The sequence below is a fragment of the Macrobrachium nipponense genome, chromosome 15, assembly GCF_015104395.2.
Source record: "Macrobrachium nipponense isolate FS-2020 chromosome 15, ASM1510439v2, whole genome shotgun sequence".
NCBI classification, from domain to species: Eukaryota; Metazoa; Arthropoda; class Malacostraca; order Decapoda; family Palaemonidae; genus Macrobrachium; species Macrobrachium nipponense.
This window is the reverse complement of record NC_087208.1, coordinates 54416393-54435198: the sequence shown is the minus strand read 5'-3', so window position 1 is coordinate 54435198 and position 18806 is coordinate 54416393. Positions and strand designations below refer to the sequence as shown.

General features: G+C 33.1%; 1 pseudogene; it reads right to left on the bottom strand.

Annotated features, from left to right (window-relative positions):
* Positions 1 to 2750: 2750 nt before the first annotated feature.
* LOC135194943 (bestrophin-2-like) overlaps positions 2751 to 18806 on the bottom strand; it is a 23609-nt pseudogene continuing 7553 nt past the window's right edge.

Sequence of the window (18806 nt, the reverse complement as noted above, 5' to 3'; positions counted from 1 at the left end):
TTACTCCAGTTTTTAAAAAATATTTTTCTGTTGCCATAGCTTGTTTGAATAACTCTTTCTAACGATCCGGTTTGAAATTACTGAAATTTACTGTGAATTATTTCCATTTTTAACAAAAAAATTATTTTATTGATTTTTTTTTGTGTCAATGGACCGATTGGTTGCGACGCCACGTCTACTTATAAAATGATTCATTCAAGTATCAAGTTTTGTTCGTAAGTATAATTAATCTCAATTTATTTTTATGTTTTACTTTACGTAGCTAACACGTGTGTCACTATTACTTAACTTAATTCATTTTTATTTTTCATTACCTAATTTTTTACTTCTAAATTAATTGATTCAACTTAATATTTTAATATTTAATTTGGTTTATAACTTCCCTCTACTAATTAGTTTTATTGTTTATTACTTTATTTATTTAATGAATGAATTAACCCACTTTTATTTTAACTAGCTTGGCGAAAGATGGCGAAACTTTGATTAACCGAAATTAACCGCTGTTAGAGTCAACGCTGACTTTGGAAACCTCTTGCCACGTAATTAGACACCGGCGAATATAATTAACCCTTAACATAGCATGCATTGTTATCTTTTGTCAATTATCATACACAGGAACAATGTACAAGGACAAGCCTTGACATGGCTTACAAAGAAACATATATACATATATATATATATATATATATATATATATATATATATATATATATATATATATATATCATTAAAAGGACCCCATTCAAACTGGATGGTGTCTAGCGAAGTTATTTATTTATTTCAAAAAGTTAAAAGCTTTTAACGACAGCCAATCCTCATTATCAAGTATCCATCCAGTTTAAATGAGTTCCTTCCTTTTAGTAATATATATATATATATATATATATATATATATATATATATATATATATATAATATACTATATATATATATATATATATATAAATATATTATACATATACAAAGTGATTTATGTATATATATACTTATATATGTGTATATATAAACATATATTTATTATACATGATTTGTCAACAACATATGTTATAATGACCACTCAAAAACTGGCCAGTGCTCGAAGGCTATGCTAAAACCACTGGCATTTATTGCTTCGAACTGAATCAGTCGTATGCTCATATTTCAAACGTCAATGACTTGTCCATGTGAGTGAAGCCCTCTCGTATCATACACGTCCGAAAAATACCTCGTGGGCTAAGAGAAACATGCAATTCTCTCGTATTTCGTAGTTGTGGACATATCGTCGTAAGCTGCCTTCACAGGGCCTGTTGTTGAAGAATTATTTGTTTGTTTGTGTATTTTTTTATTTACAAATTAATGTATTTATGTATTTAAATAAATCTCATAATGAGTCACTCTCGCACGAATCACTGAAATGGTGAAGAAATCCACAATGTTGTCAGTGTAAATACAAATATATCTCTCTCTCTCTCTCTCTCTCACTCTCCCTGCTCTCTCTCTCTCTTTATTTATATATATATATATATATATATATATATTAGTATATATTTACACTTGCATGGTGGGCTTCTTCACCAATGTATTCCCGTCCGGTCCTTTAAAGCACAGTAGATTGAAAAAAAACATAAACAGGATAAGTGATCTTCGCAGATGTGTGCATATTTACACGTAAATGTATGAATGTACATGTTTGTATGTACCATAAGTAAAAAAAAAGTTCCAACATGTAATTAATATTGCACCATTCGAATAGATGAAAAAAAAACACGAAGTAATACAATAAAAGTAGTTACAGTGTGCTGTGATTTCCATCAAGTAAGGGAATGTCCTTCAGGAAACCACAAGATCGTAGGACATCGACACATCCTGGATGTTCAGTGGACGTAGGATTTCAAAATGTGGATTCAAAGACGTCGGTGGATTCAACAGACACCAGAAGCATATACGACTTCCGGAATTCGTTTAAAACTCTCACAGGCGTTTGATGTTCCTGATCGTAACTGCAGCGTCTCTTTCCAATGGTCCATGACTCCGAGAAGTATTATTTACAATTTCAACTTCTTAAAAATTTTGGCATCAACCGACGCCTTCCAAAACTGCACAACACCTGATTTCTTTTCTCGCGCGGTGGTCGTAAGTTGGCATGACTTTTTTCTGTGTGTTTTTTTTTTGGGGGGAGGGGGAAGTTTAGCCCTCCTGCAACTCTCAACAAGGTTCTAGAAGGACGTGTTTGTAAAATAAATACACAAATAAGTAAATAAAGCTTGCAGATTAAAAGCTGTGTGCATTTATAAAACTTCTAGTCTGCGACAAGGCATCTCTCTCTCTCTCTCTCTCTCTCTCTCTCTCTCTCTCTCTCTCTCTCATGTCTGTTTGTTATAAAATGGTTAGTACTTGCGCTACTTATTATTAAAGTCTACGAATAAATGATGGATAAAGAAGCGATAACTTATATAAATAGATACACGTGCATAATAAATAGATAACACTTGATAATATGTTCACCTAAATAATCTTACGTCTCTTCTGCCATACAGACATCGTATTATATATATATATATATATATATATATATATATATATATATATATATATATATATATATATAACTAGCTCCCAGGCTTGAGGATTAAGCTGCCCCGAGGAATGATTTTCATTTGACTTTTATTCTGCAATTTGTTATATATATATATATAGTTATATATATATATATATATATATATATATATATAGTATATATATATATATTATATATATATATAGTATATATATATATATATATATATATATATATATATATATATATATATATATATAACTATCTCCCAGGCTTGAGGATTAAGCTGCCCCGAGGAATGATTTCATTTGACTTTTATTCTGCAATTTGTTTCCAATCACCTTTTGATATTGTTCAAGTCTTAGTGGAGAATAAAGTCTTCAGGCTCCGGTTACCACCAGTTGCGATGTTTTCTGTCTTTTTTTTTTAACTTCTCTTCCGTTTTATTTTGTATCGTTCCATCCATCTGTCCAACTTCTTTAACTCTCGCAACTTCGATTCTCACTTCATACTTTACAACGAATCTTCCATGGCAGCAATTTCTTTCGTTTCCGTATGATGTTATGTCAGTGTTAAGGGCAGCAGATTGTTGTCATGACAGCTGGGTACTTTCTGCAAATGCCCACGGACATGATGGGCAAATATGTCAGAAAATTTGCCCACATGTTCTAGCGCTCGATTCTTATACTCTGATACTCTGAATCATGAAGCTTTGTATCCCTAAACCTGAAACTTTCATTCTAACTTCCCTTGTGGGGGGGTGTGGGGGGGGGGGGAGTGCCAACGGTGCACCTCACTATAGGTATTACTTGAAGTTCTTTGCAGCGTCCATTAAGTCCTTTTTAAATTCTCATTTTCCCTTTCAGCATTGAGTGACCCCGTAGTTCCCATCGCTTGGCCTTTGGCCCAAATTTTATGTTCCATATCCAACGGAATGGGAGATAGCACCGCAGGCCGTTCGAAATAAAAATGTACACAAATATCCACATAATTTCTGACTTTCTGACATCGAGAATGACCTTGAATTACAGAGGTGGCATCCGTCTGAACGTTTTGGGCACTCCTGAAACATGGGCACTCTGTAAACGCTGGTGGGTATCACATGTTGACACATAAATGTTGGCAATGTTATCCTTGAGCAGATATCGCTACTAAATAACTAATTAGGTAGTCGGTATCACTTCACTCTCACAAATACTGCATGTTGCAGATGCAGTCTAAGAGTGTAATCTACGTTGAACTACATAAACACGCGCGCTCATAAACTAATGTCTTTCATTATGGAGGTGACGATTGGCTGAAGCTGTCGTTCCCAGCCACCTAATTGGTTGCAGAACTTAACCGTCAGTTCCTGAAAATCAGAATGTATATAATTTACACGCATTTCAAAGTGTATGTGCTTAAATATATTCTTCTATAGATGTTTATGTGTTTGTTCTATGAACTGATTATAATATGTATACATGATTTCATGCGCTAATTCATACGCACACTCAGGTATACCTATGTATATATAGATATGGTGAGAGAGAGAGAGAGAGAGAGAGAGAGAGAGAGAGACAAAGAGAATCCAGCCATGAGATTTTCAGTCAGTTGTATTACATATTAGTGGATTTGAAGTTTTTATGTTGATGAATGTAACCAAAAAAATTCACGTCAGTTTTTCTGATTAGTTTTCCATTTTTCTATTTTTCGTTATATTGAAATAAACGTTTATATTTGTTGGTTTTTACCTTTTTTCATCGCAGTAATTATTTATATGTATAAATATATATGTATATATGTATATATACACGCAATTACTCATATTTACTCCCTATACGTCCATCATAACATTTCTCCGTCATCCCAAGAAAAGTTAGTCGAACACGTTCAATCCGCGTCGCTAGCTCCCGAAAGGAAGACTGATGACGTCACGACATCCTGGTGACGTCACCGGCTGCCTTCGGGTGACGTCACGCTCTCCTCCTAGGCGACTTGCTGAGTGTCGCGGTGTTCTCCACTCTGAAGAGAGAAAATGACTTAGCGTCACATGGCCGTGAATCCTCCGTTGGTGTATTGATTCGGGCGCATCCTGGCCATCTGATGGTCATTCCTCTCGTCTCTGGTGGGGTCCTCCGTCGGGTGGGGCTCGTTCAACTCGGTCTCGGGGCCGCCGCCGAATCGCGTCGTAGCTATTTGGCCGTTCGGGGCGGCGCTTCTGCAGACGCTCAGCTGATTAAATGAAGGTGTGTATGGTGATCTCAGTATCCTGAAAGAAGCGAAGGTGTTCATAATGGGAGTTAAGGATTTTATTTATTTATTTATTTTTTTTTTTTGTAACTTAAACATTTGCAATTTTTTCTTAAGGAGAATTATCCTGAGTCTGTTTAAAAATATTTGCAACGCATTCAGTTCTCCGATGTTGTAAACAATTCTTTGGGAATTTGCATGATTACATCTCAGCAAATTATCATTGTCATATTACAATACAAGGTAGTTTTGTAGAAATAGGACTGCACACACACCCACACACTCACACACACACACACACACACACACACACACTGTCATGAAATAAAATTGATAATGATAGTAATATGATAAAGAAATTAAACGGATAAGCTTTTAATGAAAAAATAAATATAAAAAATATATACAAAGATTAATATACAAAATATACAATAATCAATATACAAATAATAAATATACAGAAATGAATAGTCATAAATTAAATATTCAAAAATTAATATACAAGAATTAATATACAAGAATTAAATATATAAAACTAGATATACATAGAATAAGTATACGAAAATAAATGTACAAAATATACAACAAAAAATATACAAGAAAAATAGAAACAAAAAAGGCCAGATGATTTACCTCGGTGTTAATATGACACCAATTCTGTTAAGCTTGATTTCGTCAAGTCAGTTACTTAATTTGCAGAAGTTTCTCTCTTGAGGGAATCGAGATAATTAACCTCCGGCCGATAGTTGCTCCGAAGTTTTGGGCTGCCGAAACTTCACACCAATCTGGCCTTTTTTAGTTTTTTGTGTATTTATTTTTTTGTATTTTGTATAATTAATTTATGTATATTTTGTATGTTTAATTTATGTATAATTTAGGTATATTTATTTTTGTATATTATATTATGTATATTTTATGTGTATCTACTTTTGTATATTTATGTATGTTTTGTATATTTAGTGTATGTATATTTTTGTATATTTATTTTATGTATATTTTCTGTATATTTAATTTATGTATATTTTTTAATATTAATTTAAGTAAATTTTTGTATATTTGCGTATTTATTATTGTATATTTTGTATATTTGTTGTATATTTTTTGGATAATTCGTATATTTATTTTTTGTGTATGTTTTATGGAATAATCAAACAATATAGTGGATGACTCGACTCGCTAACATAAACGCGAAAACAGCATACAGATAATACATCTAATTTTAACGATAAAACACCTTTATGCAAGAAATGTTTTTCATGGTGGGTAATCTGTTTTCGTTTATAGTTGTTATTCAAAGCAGAAAAATGGAAATGAAATCACTTTTACTTTTGTGAGGTATTTTCTGAACAAGAATATATAGTTTTTTTTCTCGTATACCTCCTAAGGTTGTTCATATATATATATATATATATATATATATATATATATATATATATATATATATATATATATATATATATATATATATATATATATATATATGTGTGTGTGTGTTCCTGTGTTAGATATATGTAAGAAGCTTTGTATTGATACGTATAACAGGGTGTAATAATCGTACCTGATACATTAGTTAATCCAGTGCATATAATTGTATGTATGTGTGCCTGACGATAACTTATAATGATCATGCTGATATATTTGCCAATATACACACGAGAACACTGATGCAATATGCAATTTGTTCAAATAAACACTCATTGCAAAATGTCCTCCATCACTCCATATCACTATTGTCTAACACTTGTCGAAAAATTACAATTTGTGATCAAAGAAGTTCTGTGGTTGGTGGTGACCTACCTGAGGGCCTGGTTTAGGTACTCTGGGTTGTGGCTGTGAATTTGGTTGTGAATTTGGTTGTGAAGAGGGTGGTGACCAGGGCCTTCCGTGGGGTACTGTGGAGAGAGAGAGAGAGATAGAGTGAGGGAAACATGGGCGTTTATAAATTGGTCTACGAAGTAACTCAAACTTCCTCAGATATTAACTGTCGTGTCTTGCAACAGGAGAGACAGTTACTTATCAGTGCAATGTCTGAAGGAGAGGTGCATTTCCTAACTATAAACGATAATGTTTTTTCACTCTCATTGTCTTGTGCATGATTTCAGAAGCATAATCTCTGCAGAGGTTAGAGTTTTAATTGCTGTAGGGAATTGCAATAATTATTGTAAGCCATTTCTCCCACCAATACGTCTATTTCAATATGAAAGCTTTCAATTTTTTGTCGTCGTGTTTATAATTTTGTTTGATTTCTATTGACATTTTATCATTTGATTTATTTTACACGCATTTTATGGTTTTTATTATTGCTTTTACATTTCATATTTATGTTTGATTTCTTATGCACGTTATCATTCTGTTTGATATCTTATTCCAGTTTACAAAATTTGTCTGTTGTAATAGCTTAACGTCTTACATTCACGAACGTGTCGGAAATAAGCATAATATGAATTTATCTCCTGATTACTGTACAAATTTTATCTAAAAAAGGCCGAGTTAATCTGTTGACAGCTAATAAAGCTGAAGAAACTTTAAACTAAGACACTTGCATCTTTATACGTTCGTATTCAATCAAGATATGCTTCTTCTAGAGAGAATAGATTATAAATTAGCATAATTTCTCTACACTTCATTTAAGATATTCTCAATAAATTGTCAGATTCATTCTCGTTCGGAGATCATGCTCCTAAAATGAAAAGGAAGTGCAGTCATTCATTAAAACTTATATGTGAATTCTTCAGAGGAAGATTAAAGTTAAAAAATCTTATTTTGAAATGAAATGAATTATATTATGCTTAATCAAACTACACTATTTAGGGCTTAACTACTTATACATTTGGATGCTGTTCTACAGGGACAATTATTTAGCCATTCTACAAAGACAGGACAAAATAGCCAATGCAGTGCATAATATATATAATGCTGGCGGGCGTGGTGATGTGCAGTGTTTTTATTGAGGTTCAGAAACTACCAATAATTTTTTCTTTCTGTGCTTTTATTATGAATTGAGTTTATTGGTTATTTAGGTAGGGGGTTACTGAAAGAAATTGTATTCAAGAGGAAATGAAAAGTTAAGAGGTCTACTTGCAGGTTAATTCAGGCACATAAAGATGAAATTGGCCGTGAGTTACTGGTGCCTTAGGTAGCCTTGCATATTAAGTGTTTTTTTTCTCCATTTTATATAATATATATATATATATATATATATATATATATATATATATATATATATATATATATATATAAAACAAGTGTTGCAAGATCATTCTTTCAATACAAAATGATGTTTGCCGCTCTTGAAAGCAATGCCTGAAATGTTTGCTGACATGATCCCTGACTATCATTTTGAAATTCATTCCTGAAAATGATAAAGGAAGGGTATATATGACATCTGGTAATATGGCAAATTGACGGGTTATAAAATGTTGATTTCATGACGGAAATAGGTAAGTTATTCCTGGTTACTCCGCAATTCAGTGGTTAATTTCTTTTATATATCTAAGATTCATTTTGTAAAACGTTTGAGCTAAATAGGGCATAGTTTAGCGTTTGTTGCAGATGATGAGGGAAGATGTGAACCTGGTAATTCGTGAGTAACGCAGTAAACATGCTTCAAACTTCAACGCCTTAGGAATTCGACATTCTGCGGGAACAAAGAAGTTTCGATAAACATGCGGGAATATTGACGAAGAGGAAAGCACAGGAAACATGCAGGATTCCGTAGCAAACACTTGCTTACTATGCTGTTTATTTTCTTAGGGGTTAATGTATTTAGCTTTTCAAAGCCAGAAAATGTATGGCTGATCAGGAAGTCATGTGGGGAAATCCTGCAGCAATTCCTTATTTTTGTTTTCGTTTCATATAACATTTACATTCATATTATATCTGATGTTGTATATTTACAAACATTTCAGTTTTTTTGTAAATTATTACTGTTTTTAGCTACAGGAATCCACTCGAAAATATTATTAACTATTACGTATTGAGCTTTTTTATGGGAAATAGTTTACATTAGTTTTTTAGTTCTAGTGTTAATTTCGGAAGCACACTGATATATAATGGTCAAATCTTATTTAGTTTAAGAATTATCTACACCATATTTTCAAGGAGTGCATTGCTCTTAAAAGGATTTGGAATAGATTTTATTTGTCAATCATTAATCAATTTACAGGAATAAGGTTTAATGATCGTTTATTGTTTACGTATTACATTAGTGCTTGTATTTCATTCCATGCTCGCAGCGGCAAATTCGTAAGAAAATTAAATGGAATTAACGTGCATAACTAACAGATAATGATTAAAATGGGCAATGTCACATCCTACAGGAACTTTTTATGGAAGATAGGAGGATGAGAATCAGTAGACGGGGACCAGAGAACACATTTTAGATTCTACTCAGTGTTTGTCAGAACGTTAGGCCAACAAGTATTACACATAAGCTCATATATAAAGCACTAGTGAGAAACGATGCATTACCATTCCTTTTGGCGAACTCAATATAACGAAGCAGGGTTATAAAAAATGTAAAAGAAATAGAATCAACGAAAGATCTGCAGGTATCCTACGCTACGAAAAATAAATCATTTGCTGACAATGTCTTTTTCATAAAACTGCCAAATCAGTAAATAAATGAAGGTCGTTCTTGCACATATATACTGTAGCTCGGGTTTTTTATTATTAACCTGACGATAGCGAAAGAATTATAACTAGCAGAAGCAGAATTATATATGCGCCTACCAAGACAGTTGTAGAGTAATCGCTTGATCAAAGTGGGATGCCTCACTGAAGAAGTTGATAGGTTGGATTTAAATTTTGAATTAGCCAATGAGAGGCGACAGTCTCGTTGAGGTATTTGATTGGTTCGATTTCTTTAATTAGCCAGTGAGAGGTATTTGATTGTTCTAAGCGTTGAATTAGCCAATGAGAGGCGACATCTCGTTGACGTTGAGGTATTTGATTGGTCGATTTAAATTTTGAATTAGCCAATGAGAGGCGACATCTCGTTGCCATATGATGTTAGCAGTTCATTTTAAGGTTTAGCTCGGAAATGCTATAACGTTTAACTTTTCTCTAATTGAACTTGGATGACCCAGTTAAAAGAAAATAATCAGAAGTGGAAAGTTAGTGAATTAAGTGCAGAATTAAAGAAAGCGAAATTGACACTAGCGGTTCTTTATGCAGTAATATAGCATTAGATATTTTTCACCCCATTTCCCAAGGTATTGGTGTCAAGTACGTAATACATCTGTTATTATTCGCATGAATATTCAGGCTTCAGTAATGCTAGCTAAATGTAATCACTAGTCATTAACAGCCGCAGATATTCGCTCTGTAGATATTGCATAGTTAATTCGTCTGTTATTTCTGGCAAAATTACTTTAGTTTGAAATCAAAGGAAGAGCATTTAGCAGGTAACAGAAAAATGATTGCAAGAGCTCCCATAAAGCTTTTCTGTATTCAGATAACGGTAGACAGCGAGTTTAGGAAGTCGTTTATAAAATTCAGTATTATAAAGAAACATGGAAGGTGAAGTCACGCGATTCTGTTACTGATTTTGATTTGCCAGTATTAGGATAAATTGATTAGTAGTTTGCGTTAGATGGCTGTATTAATATATGGGAGAAGTTTGTTTATTGATCTTGAACGCTAACTTTAAAGACTTATTTACATAAAGACGAATTTTTTTTTCAATTTACATAAAGAAGCCCTATATCGTACTTTTATTTATTTATTTTATTTATTTATTTTTTTATTTTGAGACTTATTTCGTCAGAAAAGGTGCGATTTCATGAAGTTAACCGAAGCACTAAACCGTAATTTAAAAAAAAAGAAAAGAAATGAGACACATCCCATCTGTGATCACGAGGTTACCCCAATAACTAACTATCTCTGAAGTGTCCCTCATTTTACCTGAAGTTGAATTTTCTTCCGTCTGAATATAACTGATGTCTCCATTATGGCGAGGGGGTGGTGGAGGGCTTAAGTTAGGCCACTGTAGCGTTTGGCCGCATAAGCGAGTTATATTCTGAGGAAGAGAAGCAGGTCCTCTCTCACTCTTTGATCATTTTTTTTTTTTTTCATTTAAAAAGATTTTTTTTGACTCACCAAATTCACTGAAGTTGTGGTATTTCCAAAGTGACAATTTTTTAGTCAAATTCCTTGGATATTACTTCAGTTCTAAAACTATTTCGAAAAAGTGTAATAAGACTAGATTTAAAAATATATTTTTTTTACTTCACTCACCAAATTCACTGTAGTTGTGGTATTTCCAAAGTGACAATGTTTTGTCAAATTCGCTGAATATCAATTCAGTTCTAAAACTATTCCGAAAAATTATTATAAGCCTAGATGTGACAATAACTTTTAAGAAAATTAATTTTAATTTTCTGTTGAATTCTCTCACCAAATTCACTGTAGTTGTGGTATTTCCAAAATGACAGTTTTTGGTCAAATTCCCTGAATATCAATTCAGTTCTAAAACTATTTCGAAAAAGTATTATAAGCCTAGCTTGGAAAATAACTATTAGGAATATCAATATTAATTTTCTCTTGAATCGACTCACCAATGAACTGTAGTTGTGGTATTTATAAAGTGACAATGATTTGTCATATTTCCTGAATACTAATTAATTCAGTTGTATAAGATTCTTGAAGAGGTAGTAATAACCCTAGGTGTGAAAATATCTTTTAAGAATATCAATATTAATTTTCATTGACTCTATTCACCAAATTCACTGTGGTTGTCGTATTTCAAAAGTGACAATTTTTTTGTCAAATTTCCCGAGTATCAAACCAGCTGTATATGTATATGTGAGAAGTATAATAACCCTAGATGGGAAAATAACAGTTAGGAAATTCACATGACTGAATTTATATCTCCTAAATCTGTTTCTAAATAAATCCAATTTTAAATTAGTAAACAAAAGCAGTAACAATTTAGCCGATAGCGATAGATTTTTATTTATTCATTTTTACACCTAAACTTTATATTTATATCAGCAAAAATGCTCCAGATTTAGTTAGAAAAAAAATAGAAAGCCGTTTAATTTTAACGGTGGCATGCAGCCGAAACTTTATAATGCAAATGTTGGGCATGCACAGCAAGCAACGTCACTCTTGCAAACAAAGCAGTGCCTTTTTTAATTAGCCTTGAAATTTCCAAATGGGAGAAACTATGAAGACCTTATCTAATAATATTTCCTTTTTATATATACCATGACGCAAAAATTAATATCATATTTTACTACGAATAATATGATGATTTTAAATATATTATCACTTTCTGCTTATTTAGAGTCAGATTATTTATTCGAGGGAAAAATAGTTACTCTTCAAAGATTCATAATTATTTTGATAATTATTTTATAATTACGGAATTGATTGCTAATTATCAGTGGGTATTTATTCCTATCGTAAATACTCATAGAGAGCGCTGGAAATATAGTACATTTACTCTTATGAACATTAAACTAATATAGTTAAAGATGTTTTATTCCGAGAGCATCGTTTTTAAGATATGATATTAAAAATCAATTATAAGGACAAAATTGGAAGAGATACTGAAAACTATATATAGAGCTGTGTTACACTCATGACAAAGACTGGCCGAAAAGTAAAAAAGGAGCGAGAGAGAGAGAGAGAGAGAGAGAGAGAGAGAGAGAGAGAGAGAGAGTCCAGATTATTTAAAATATCTCAAGAATAAGGGCTATCGCAGGGCAATGTCCGTAAACAGTAATTTGTCCGGTGGAACATCAAATGGTTCGAATTAATTGGGGCCGAACGATATTAAACTATTTCGGTTTGTAAATTCTTTGAACTGAAAACGAGGTTATTGAGATTGGTTTATTACTTGTTTCTCAAATAATATCGCTCCTTTGGTGTCTTGGTTGTTCTTATTGTCCATATGAACGAGTTAGTCAAGGGGTTGTCATATGCACTATTCTTGATGTTGTAAGTAGGTAATAGGTAGATATTTTGATCGTAAATGCAGTCTATCTATCTATCTATCCATCTATCTATCTATCTATCTATCTATCTATACTATCTGTCTGTATATCCTATATATGTTTAATATATTATATAGTATGATCTATACATATATATATATATTATAATATATTATAATATATTACTATACTATATATTATATATATATCTATATTATAAGATAGATATATAATTATAGATATTATATATATATATATTATATATATATATATATATATATATATATATCTATAATATATTTATCTATATAGATAGAATATATATATATATATATATATATATATATATATATATATATACTATATATATATTCTATATATATATGTATCTTATATATATTATATATATATATATATTATAGTTATATTTAATATATATATATATATATATATATATCATATATATATATTTATATAAATATATATAAATATATATAATTATATGATAGATATTATATATATTAGATAATATATATATAATATTTACTAATATATATAATATAATATATATTATATATTATAATAACTATATATATATATATATATATATATTTCTATATATTTGTGTGCGTACACCATCAGTATTTCTATGGATGTTGCCTAACTTTATACGTAATTGTTTATCATTTTATAGCTGTCTGATAAGGATTTCTCGTATTTTCATCAAAGTCCATCTTCCTAACACAGTACTACATTTTGAATACAAGTTGGCCTCTTTACAATCTATTATTGTTCCCCTCGACTTGGGGGAGACAAATTTAAAAGTTTTTTAGTGCCCTATCTCGCTCGAGCAGATTGAGAGAACTTAGACAGTTGTACTTAAAAAATTATCTTTCATTTAATAGTAAGTTTGTGGGGCAAGATTGAACCTATTCCCCGAAGCCCTGACGCCCTACGAAAGAGTGAGAGAACTTACAAACGTCTGACCTTGAAGGAAATCATCGTCAGTTGAAAATGAGAAGTATCATGACGCATCCTTCCATCCTTACCTTAATTATGGGGTGACACTTCTCGTCCTCCGCGTCCTGGCACGGCGAGACGATCGACTGTCCCTCGTTCCTGTGATTGGGGTTCCTAGGGACGTTGTGGAGGCTGTTATCATCGTAGAGGTGGTCCTGAAGGATGTCCGGGTAGACCTTATGCATCACGTCCACTATCATGTAGGAGATCTGGCGGGATTGAATTTTGGCGTTAATAGGATTCCTGGATCGTTAGTTTTTAGCATTCTATTCTTTTTAGTAAGAAGGATTTTTTCAGAGGTAAATAGGATTTTTCAGAGGAGTTTTAGCATCCTATTATTTTTAGTAAATAGGATTTTTCAGAGGAGTTTTGGCATCCTATTATTTTTAGTAAATAGGATTTTTCAGAGGAGTTTTAGCATCCTGTCATTTTTGGTACATAGGATTTATCAGCGGTAAATAGATCCTTATGTTGTAACATCCTATTATTTTTAGTAAGAAGAATTGTTTTCAGAGGTAAATAGATTATTGTTTCGTCATTCCATTGTGTTCAGTAAGTAGTATTTTTTCAGATGAGTTTTAGCATCCTATCATTTTTAGTAAATAATATTTGTCAGAGGTAAATAGATCCTTGTGTTTTTGCATCCTATTACTTTTAGTAAGTATATAGGATATTTTATAAGTAAACTTTTATCATTGTCGGTTTAACTCTCATTCAGTATAACAAAAAACGGTGCATAATCAAATTTATTCTTAAGTACTTTACTAATGTATTCTTAAGTAATATTAATATTTACCTCCAATAAAGAGCAATAATTTAAATGAAAATAAATTCTTACTAAAATCGATCAAGTTCCAACTACAATCTACTAAATACTAACTAAAATAAATTTCTAACTGAAATGTGGGTTTGTATGAACGTAGAGTTTCTTCATATAAACGCGCCAGTTCATTGTACAGTTTTCTCCCATTATAAAAGATCATTTTGTTGGGATAAAACTCTGTATTTTGAATTTGCTGCTAAATTCTCATCAGGGAGACTTTTCTCTATTTTTCTTTACTCGTTTCATAAATTAACGTTCTTGGGTGTTAATTACGCGGGCTGTAAATATTCGCAGAAGGAGTTTTTAATTAGACGAAGAAGAGATGTTTTGATTTTCCAGTTCTTGGAAGCACCGTAACTTCAGCCTTGTCTGCCTCATTGCGAATATTGCTGTCTCTGTTAATTGCTTAATTTATTATCAGTAAATATACCATTTATATATTCATATTTATCATTCTTTCAACAATAAGCCTGCTTCCCTCATTTACGCTTATATCTGTTGAATCGTAGGCTTACAGAGAAGGCTTACTGAGTAGGCTGTCAACCCTCCCAACGTACAGTGCGCCACTCACCTCTCGCGCACGCGTTATTTCGTTTCCTGGATGCTGAATCCTTTACTTTCGAATATCTTTTTGGAGCTTGATCAGTTCATTCATTTGTTGATCTTTTTCACCTTTTTTATTTTATTATTATTTTTTTTTTTACAATTTCCAAAATTTATAGGCTGCTTATTTCGTCAAAATATCACCTTAATTATGTGAATAATATATACACATTCATATGTAAACATAATATATATATTATATATATATATATATATATATATATATATATATATATATATGTGTGTGTGTGTGTGTGTGTGTGTGTGTGTGTGTGTACATGTATATATGTATATATAATATAATTACATGAGAAATAGATAGATAACACTAAGCCTGAGAGAGAGAGAGAGAGAGAGAGAGAGAGAGAGAGAGAGAGAGAGAGAGAGAGAGAGAGAGAATATCTAGTTTCACTGAGCAAAGCATCGAATTACGCAACAAATCTTGGAGAAAACAATTCTTTCACTTGGCCTTACCTCTCTCTCTCTCTCTCTCTCTCTCTCTCTCTCTCTCTCTCTCTCTCCTTCTTCTTCTTCCTCTCCTACTTACCTCGAAGTGTCGATCCAGAAAGTCGTTCGTCTCAAAGTCATCGTCATCGTCTCCAAAAGGGTTGAGGAGAGATTCAGCGACCTTGAGCCATCCCATGTAGAAGATGAACTGGAGGAAGGTGAAAATGGGGATGTAGAAGTCGATGTCGTGGTTCTCGTAGCCCTGGTTCGGGTCCAGGAACTGGCGGCCCAGGATGGAGAACCCGAAGTAGGAGTAGGTTGCCATGGTAACGACCTGTAACGGTGGGATGATTTAGTAGATTCACATCAACCGTACATTTATGATGTCTAGGCCAGTCCCTTACGACGCTCCGGATTGGCTGTTGATAAGCCAATCACAGAGCTGGGAGCTGTCAGTCTCTCGAGAGAATTCACATAGGAAGGATGTATGTTCACGCTCCTGATTGGCTGTTGATAAGCCAATCACAGCGCTGGAAACTCTCAGTCTCTCAGGAGAGGGTTCACATAGGCAGGATGTATGTATGTTCACCCTCTCCTGCGGGATACTTTTGAAAGACGTATCCATCAGGAGAGGTGGAACTTACTTACATCCTGCCTATGTGAACTCTCTCGAGAGAGACTGAGAGTTTCCAGCCCTGTGATTGGCTTATCATCAGCCAATCAGGAGCGTCGTAAGGGACTGGCCTAGACATCAGATGCACGGCTGATGTGAATCTACTATAGTAAGTTAGTTTTGGTTTAGTCAGTTGAATTGTACCGCTTTCCAGAGCAGAGAGCAGAGTTGGATCTTAAGAAAGAAAAAAGCATAGCGTTTACTGGCTGCGTTCCCTAAGGCCACTAGCTGCTACCCATTTCATTCCTTTGACTGTCCCTCCGTTCATATTCACTCTCTTTCGTCTAGATTCATCGAACCTTTCTAACAACTGTTTCATAGGGCAATTGCGAGGTTTTCCTCCTGTTACACCTTTCAAACCTTGTTCATTTTCATTTCCATTAAAGTACTGAATGACTTCTTTAGTCCCAGCGCTTGGGCTTTGGCCTAAAGTTTATTTTCCAGTTCCAATATATATCGTCGTTATTTCTATTTTTATTTTTTTTTATTTCTAGTTTATTCCTTTTTTATCTATTTATTTATTTTTTTCCCAGCGTTTGTTTGGCCTTTGGCCTAAAGTTTACTTCCCAATTCCAATAAATATTATTTTATTTGTTTTTTAATTTTTCATAATTTTATATTTTATTCCTTTTTGTATTTTTGTTTATTCAATTATTTAATTTTTTTTTTTTTTGCTTTTAGTTTTATATTGTACATGGTTTCGCCATGCTCTCTTTCGCTAACATGTTTAAATTTCTTTCTTTTTTTGTTTATTACTCTTTTCTTTTATTGTTCCCCATTCTCTCATGTTCCCTATTTTTTTTTTTTTTTTTTTTATTTGCTTCTAGTCTTATAATACACATGGTTTCGCCACGCTCTCTTTCGGTAACAGGTTTAAATTTCTTTCGTTTTTCGTTTATTATTCTTTTCTTTGATTGTTCCCTATTCTCTCATTTCCAGTATTTTCTGCTTCTGTCATGGAAGGTTTTCCATCTCCTCCTTCCTAATGAGTCATCGTCCGCGCTCCCAATAGGTCACTGGGTCTTCCATTCTGCCGGCAGACTTTGTCGATGAAAGCACGAGAGAGAGAGAGAGAGAGAGAGAGAGAGAGAGAGAGAGAGAGAGAGAGAGATTGAAGGGGTGGCCAGGGGTGATGGATCTTAACCAGTAATTAGTGGGGGGATTTCGGTCTATGCAACCTTATGAGCTTCATTGATGATCTCTCTCTCTCTCTCTCTCTCTCTCTCTCGTCCTCTCTTCCATCTCTCTCTCTCTCTCTCTCTCTGTCCGAGGTCACTCGATGTTCTTGGATTTTCTTTATTAATTCCTGTGAGGACTGTTTCCCTATGTATTCTAATCATGGCCGTGTTTCATATTAAATCTATATACATATGTATATATATGTATGTATATATGTATATATATACACATTTATACACATGTGTGTATATTATGTATAGATTTGTAAAATTAAACAGTAATCGTCATTAATGTGAATTATAAAGTTAACAGTCTATATATATATACATATATATATATATATATATAATATATATATATATATATATATATCATTATTATACACATTTATACATGGTGTAATATTATTTAGTTATAGATTTGTAAAATTAAACAGTAATCGTCATTAATGTGAATTATAAAGTTAACGTCTAATATATATATATATATATATATATATATATATATATATAGATAGGGATATATGTATATATTATATACACATTTATACATAGGTGTATACATATGTATATATTTGTAAAATTAAATGGAAATCGTCATTATTGTGAAGTATAAAGTTAACAGTGCCTATTTGCATCTGCCTGAATAAGGTCACCCAGTGAATATATGCACCAAAAATCATTCTCCCTTTCACTTGGCCCGTAGGGGGTTACGGCCGTCAGTGCGTCTCACGAGGTGCACTGTAGGCATTACTTGAAGTTCTTTGCAAGCGTCCCTTCGGCCCTTAGCTGTAACCCCTTTCATATTTTTTTTACTGTACCTCCATTCCTATTCTCTTTCTTCCAACTTGCTATTCTCCCTCTTCTAAAAGACCTTCTGCACTCAACACCTACTCTCTTTTAGGGTTGAATGACCTCATTACAGGTCGCAGCGCTTGGCCTGTGGCCTAAATTTTATATTAGAGTCTACTACGATTCATAAAAAGTTATCCAATTCTGAATGGAGAAGTTGTGTTGCGTAGCGAGCAGGGCTACCAACATCACTCCCTGAAGAATTCACAATCGCTCACCTGAGTGTAGACGAGAGGGACGCTCATCGTGTGGTACTCCTGCAGCTTGCCGCAGTTGTACCGCAAGTTGGTGATCTCGTGGATGATGGCCTTCTGGGCGTAGTCGTCGGGCACCCTGCCCTCTTTCCGCGCCCGCACCACGAGCAGGCTGGCCCACACCAGGGGCATCCAGATCTTGTGGTGTCTCGTCGACTCGTCCATCATTTCGAAGATCACCTTCTCGCTGTGGGTCAGGTATCCTGCGAGAGAAAATCTAATGTTAAAGTAGATTCACACCAGCCCTT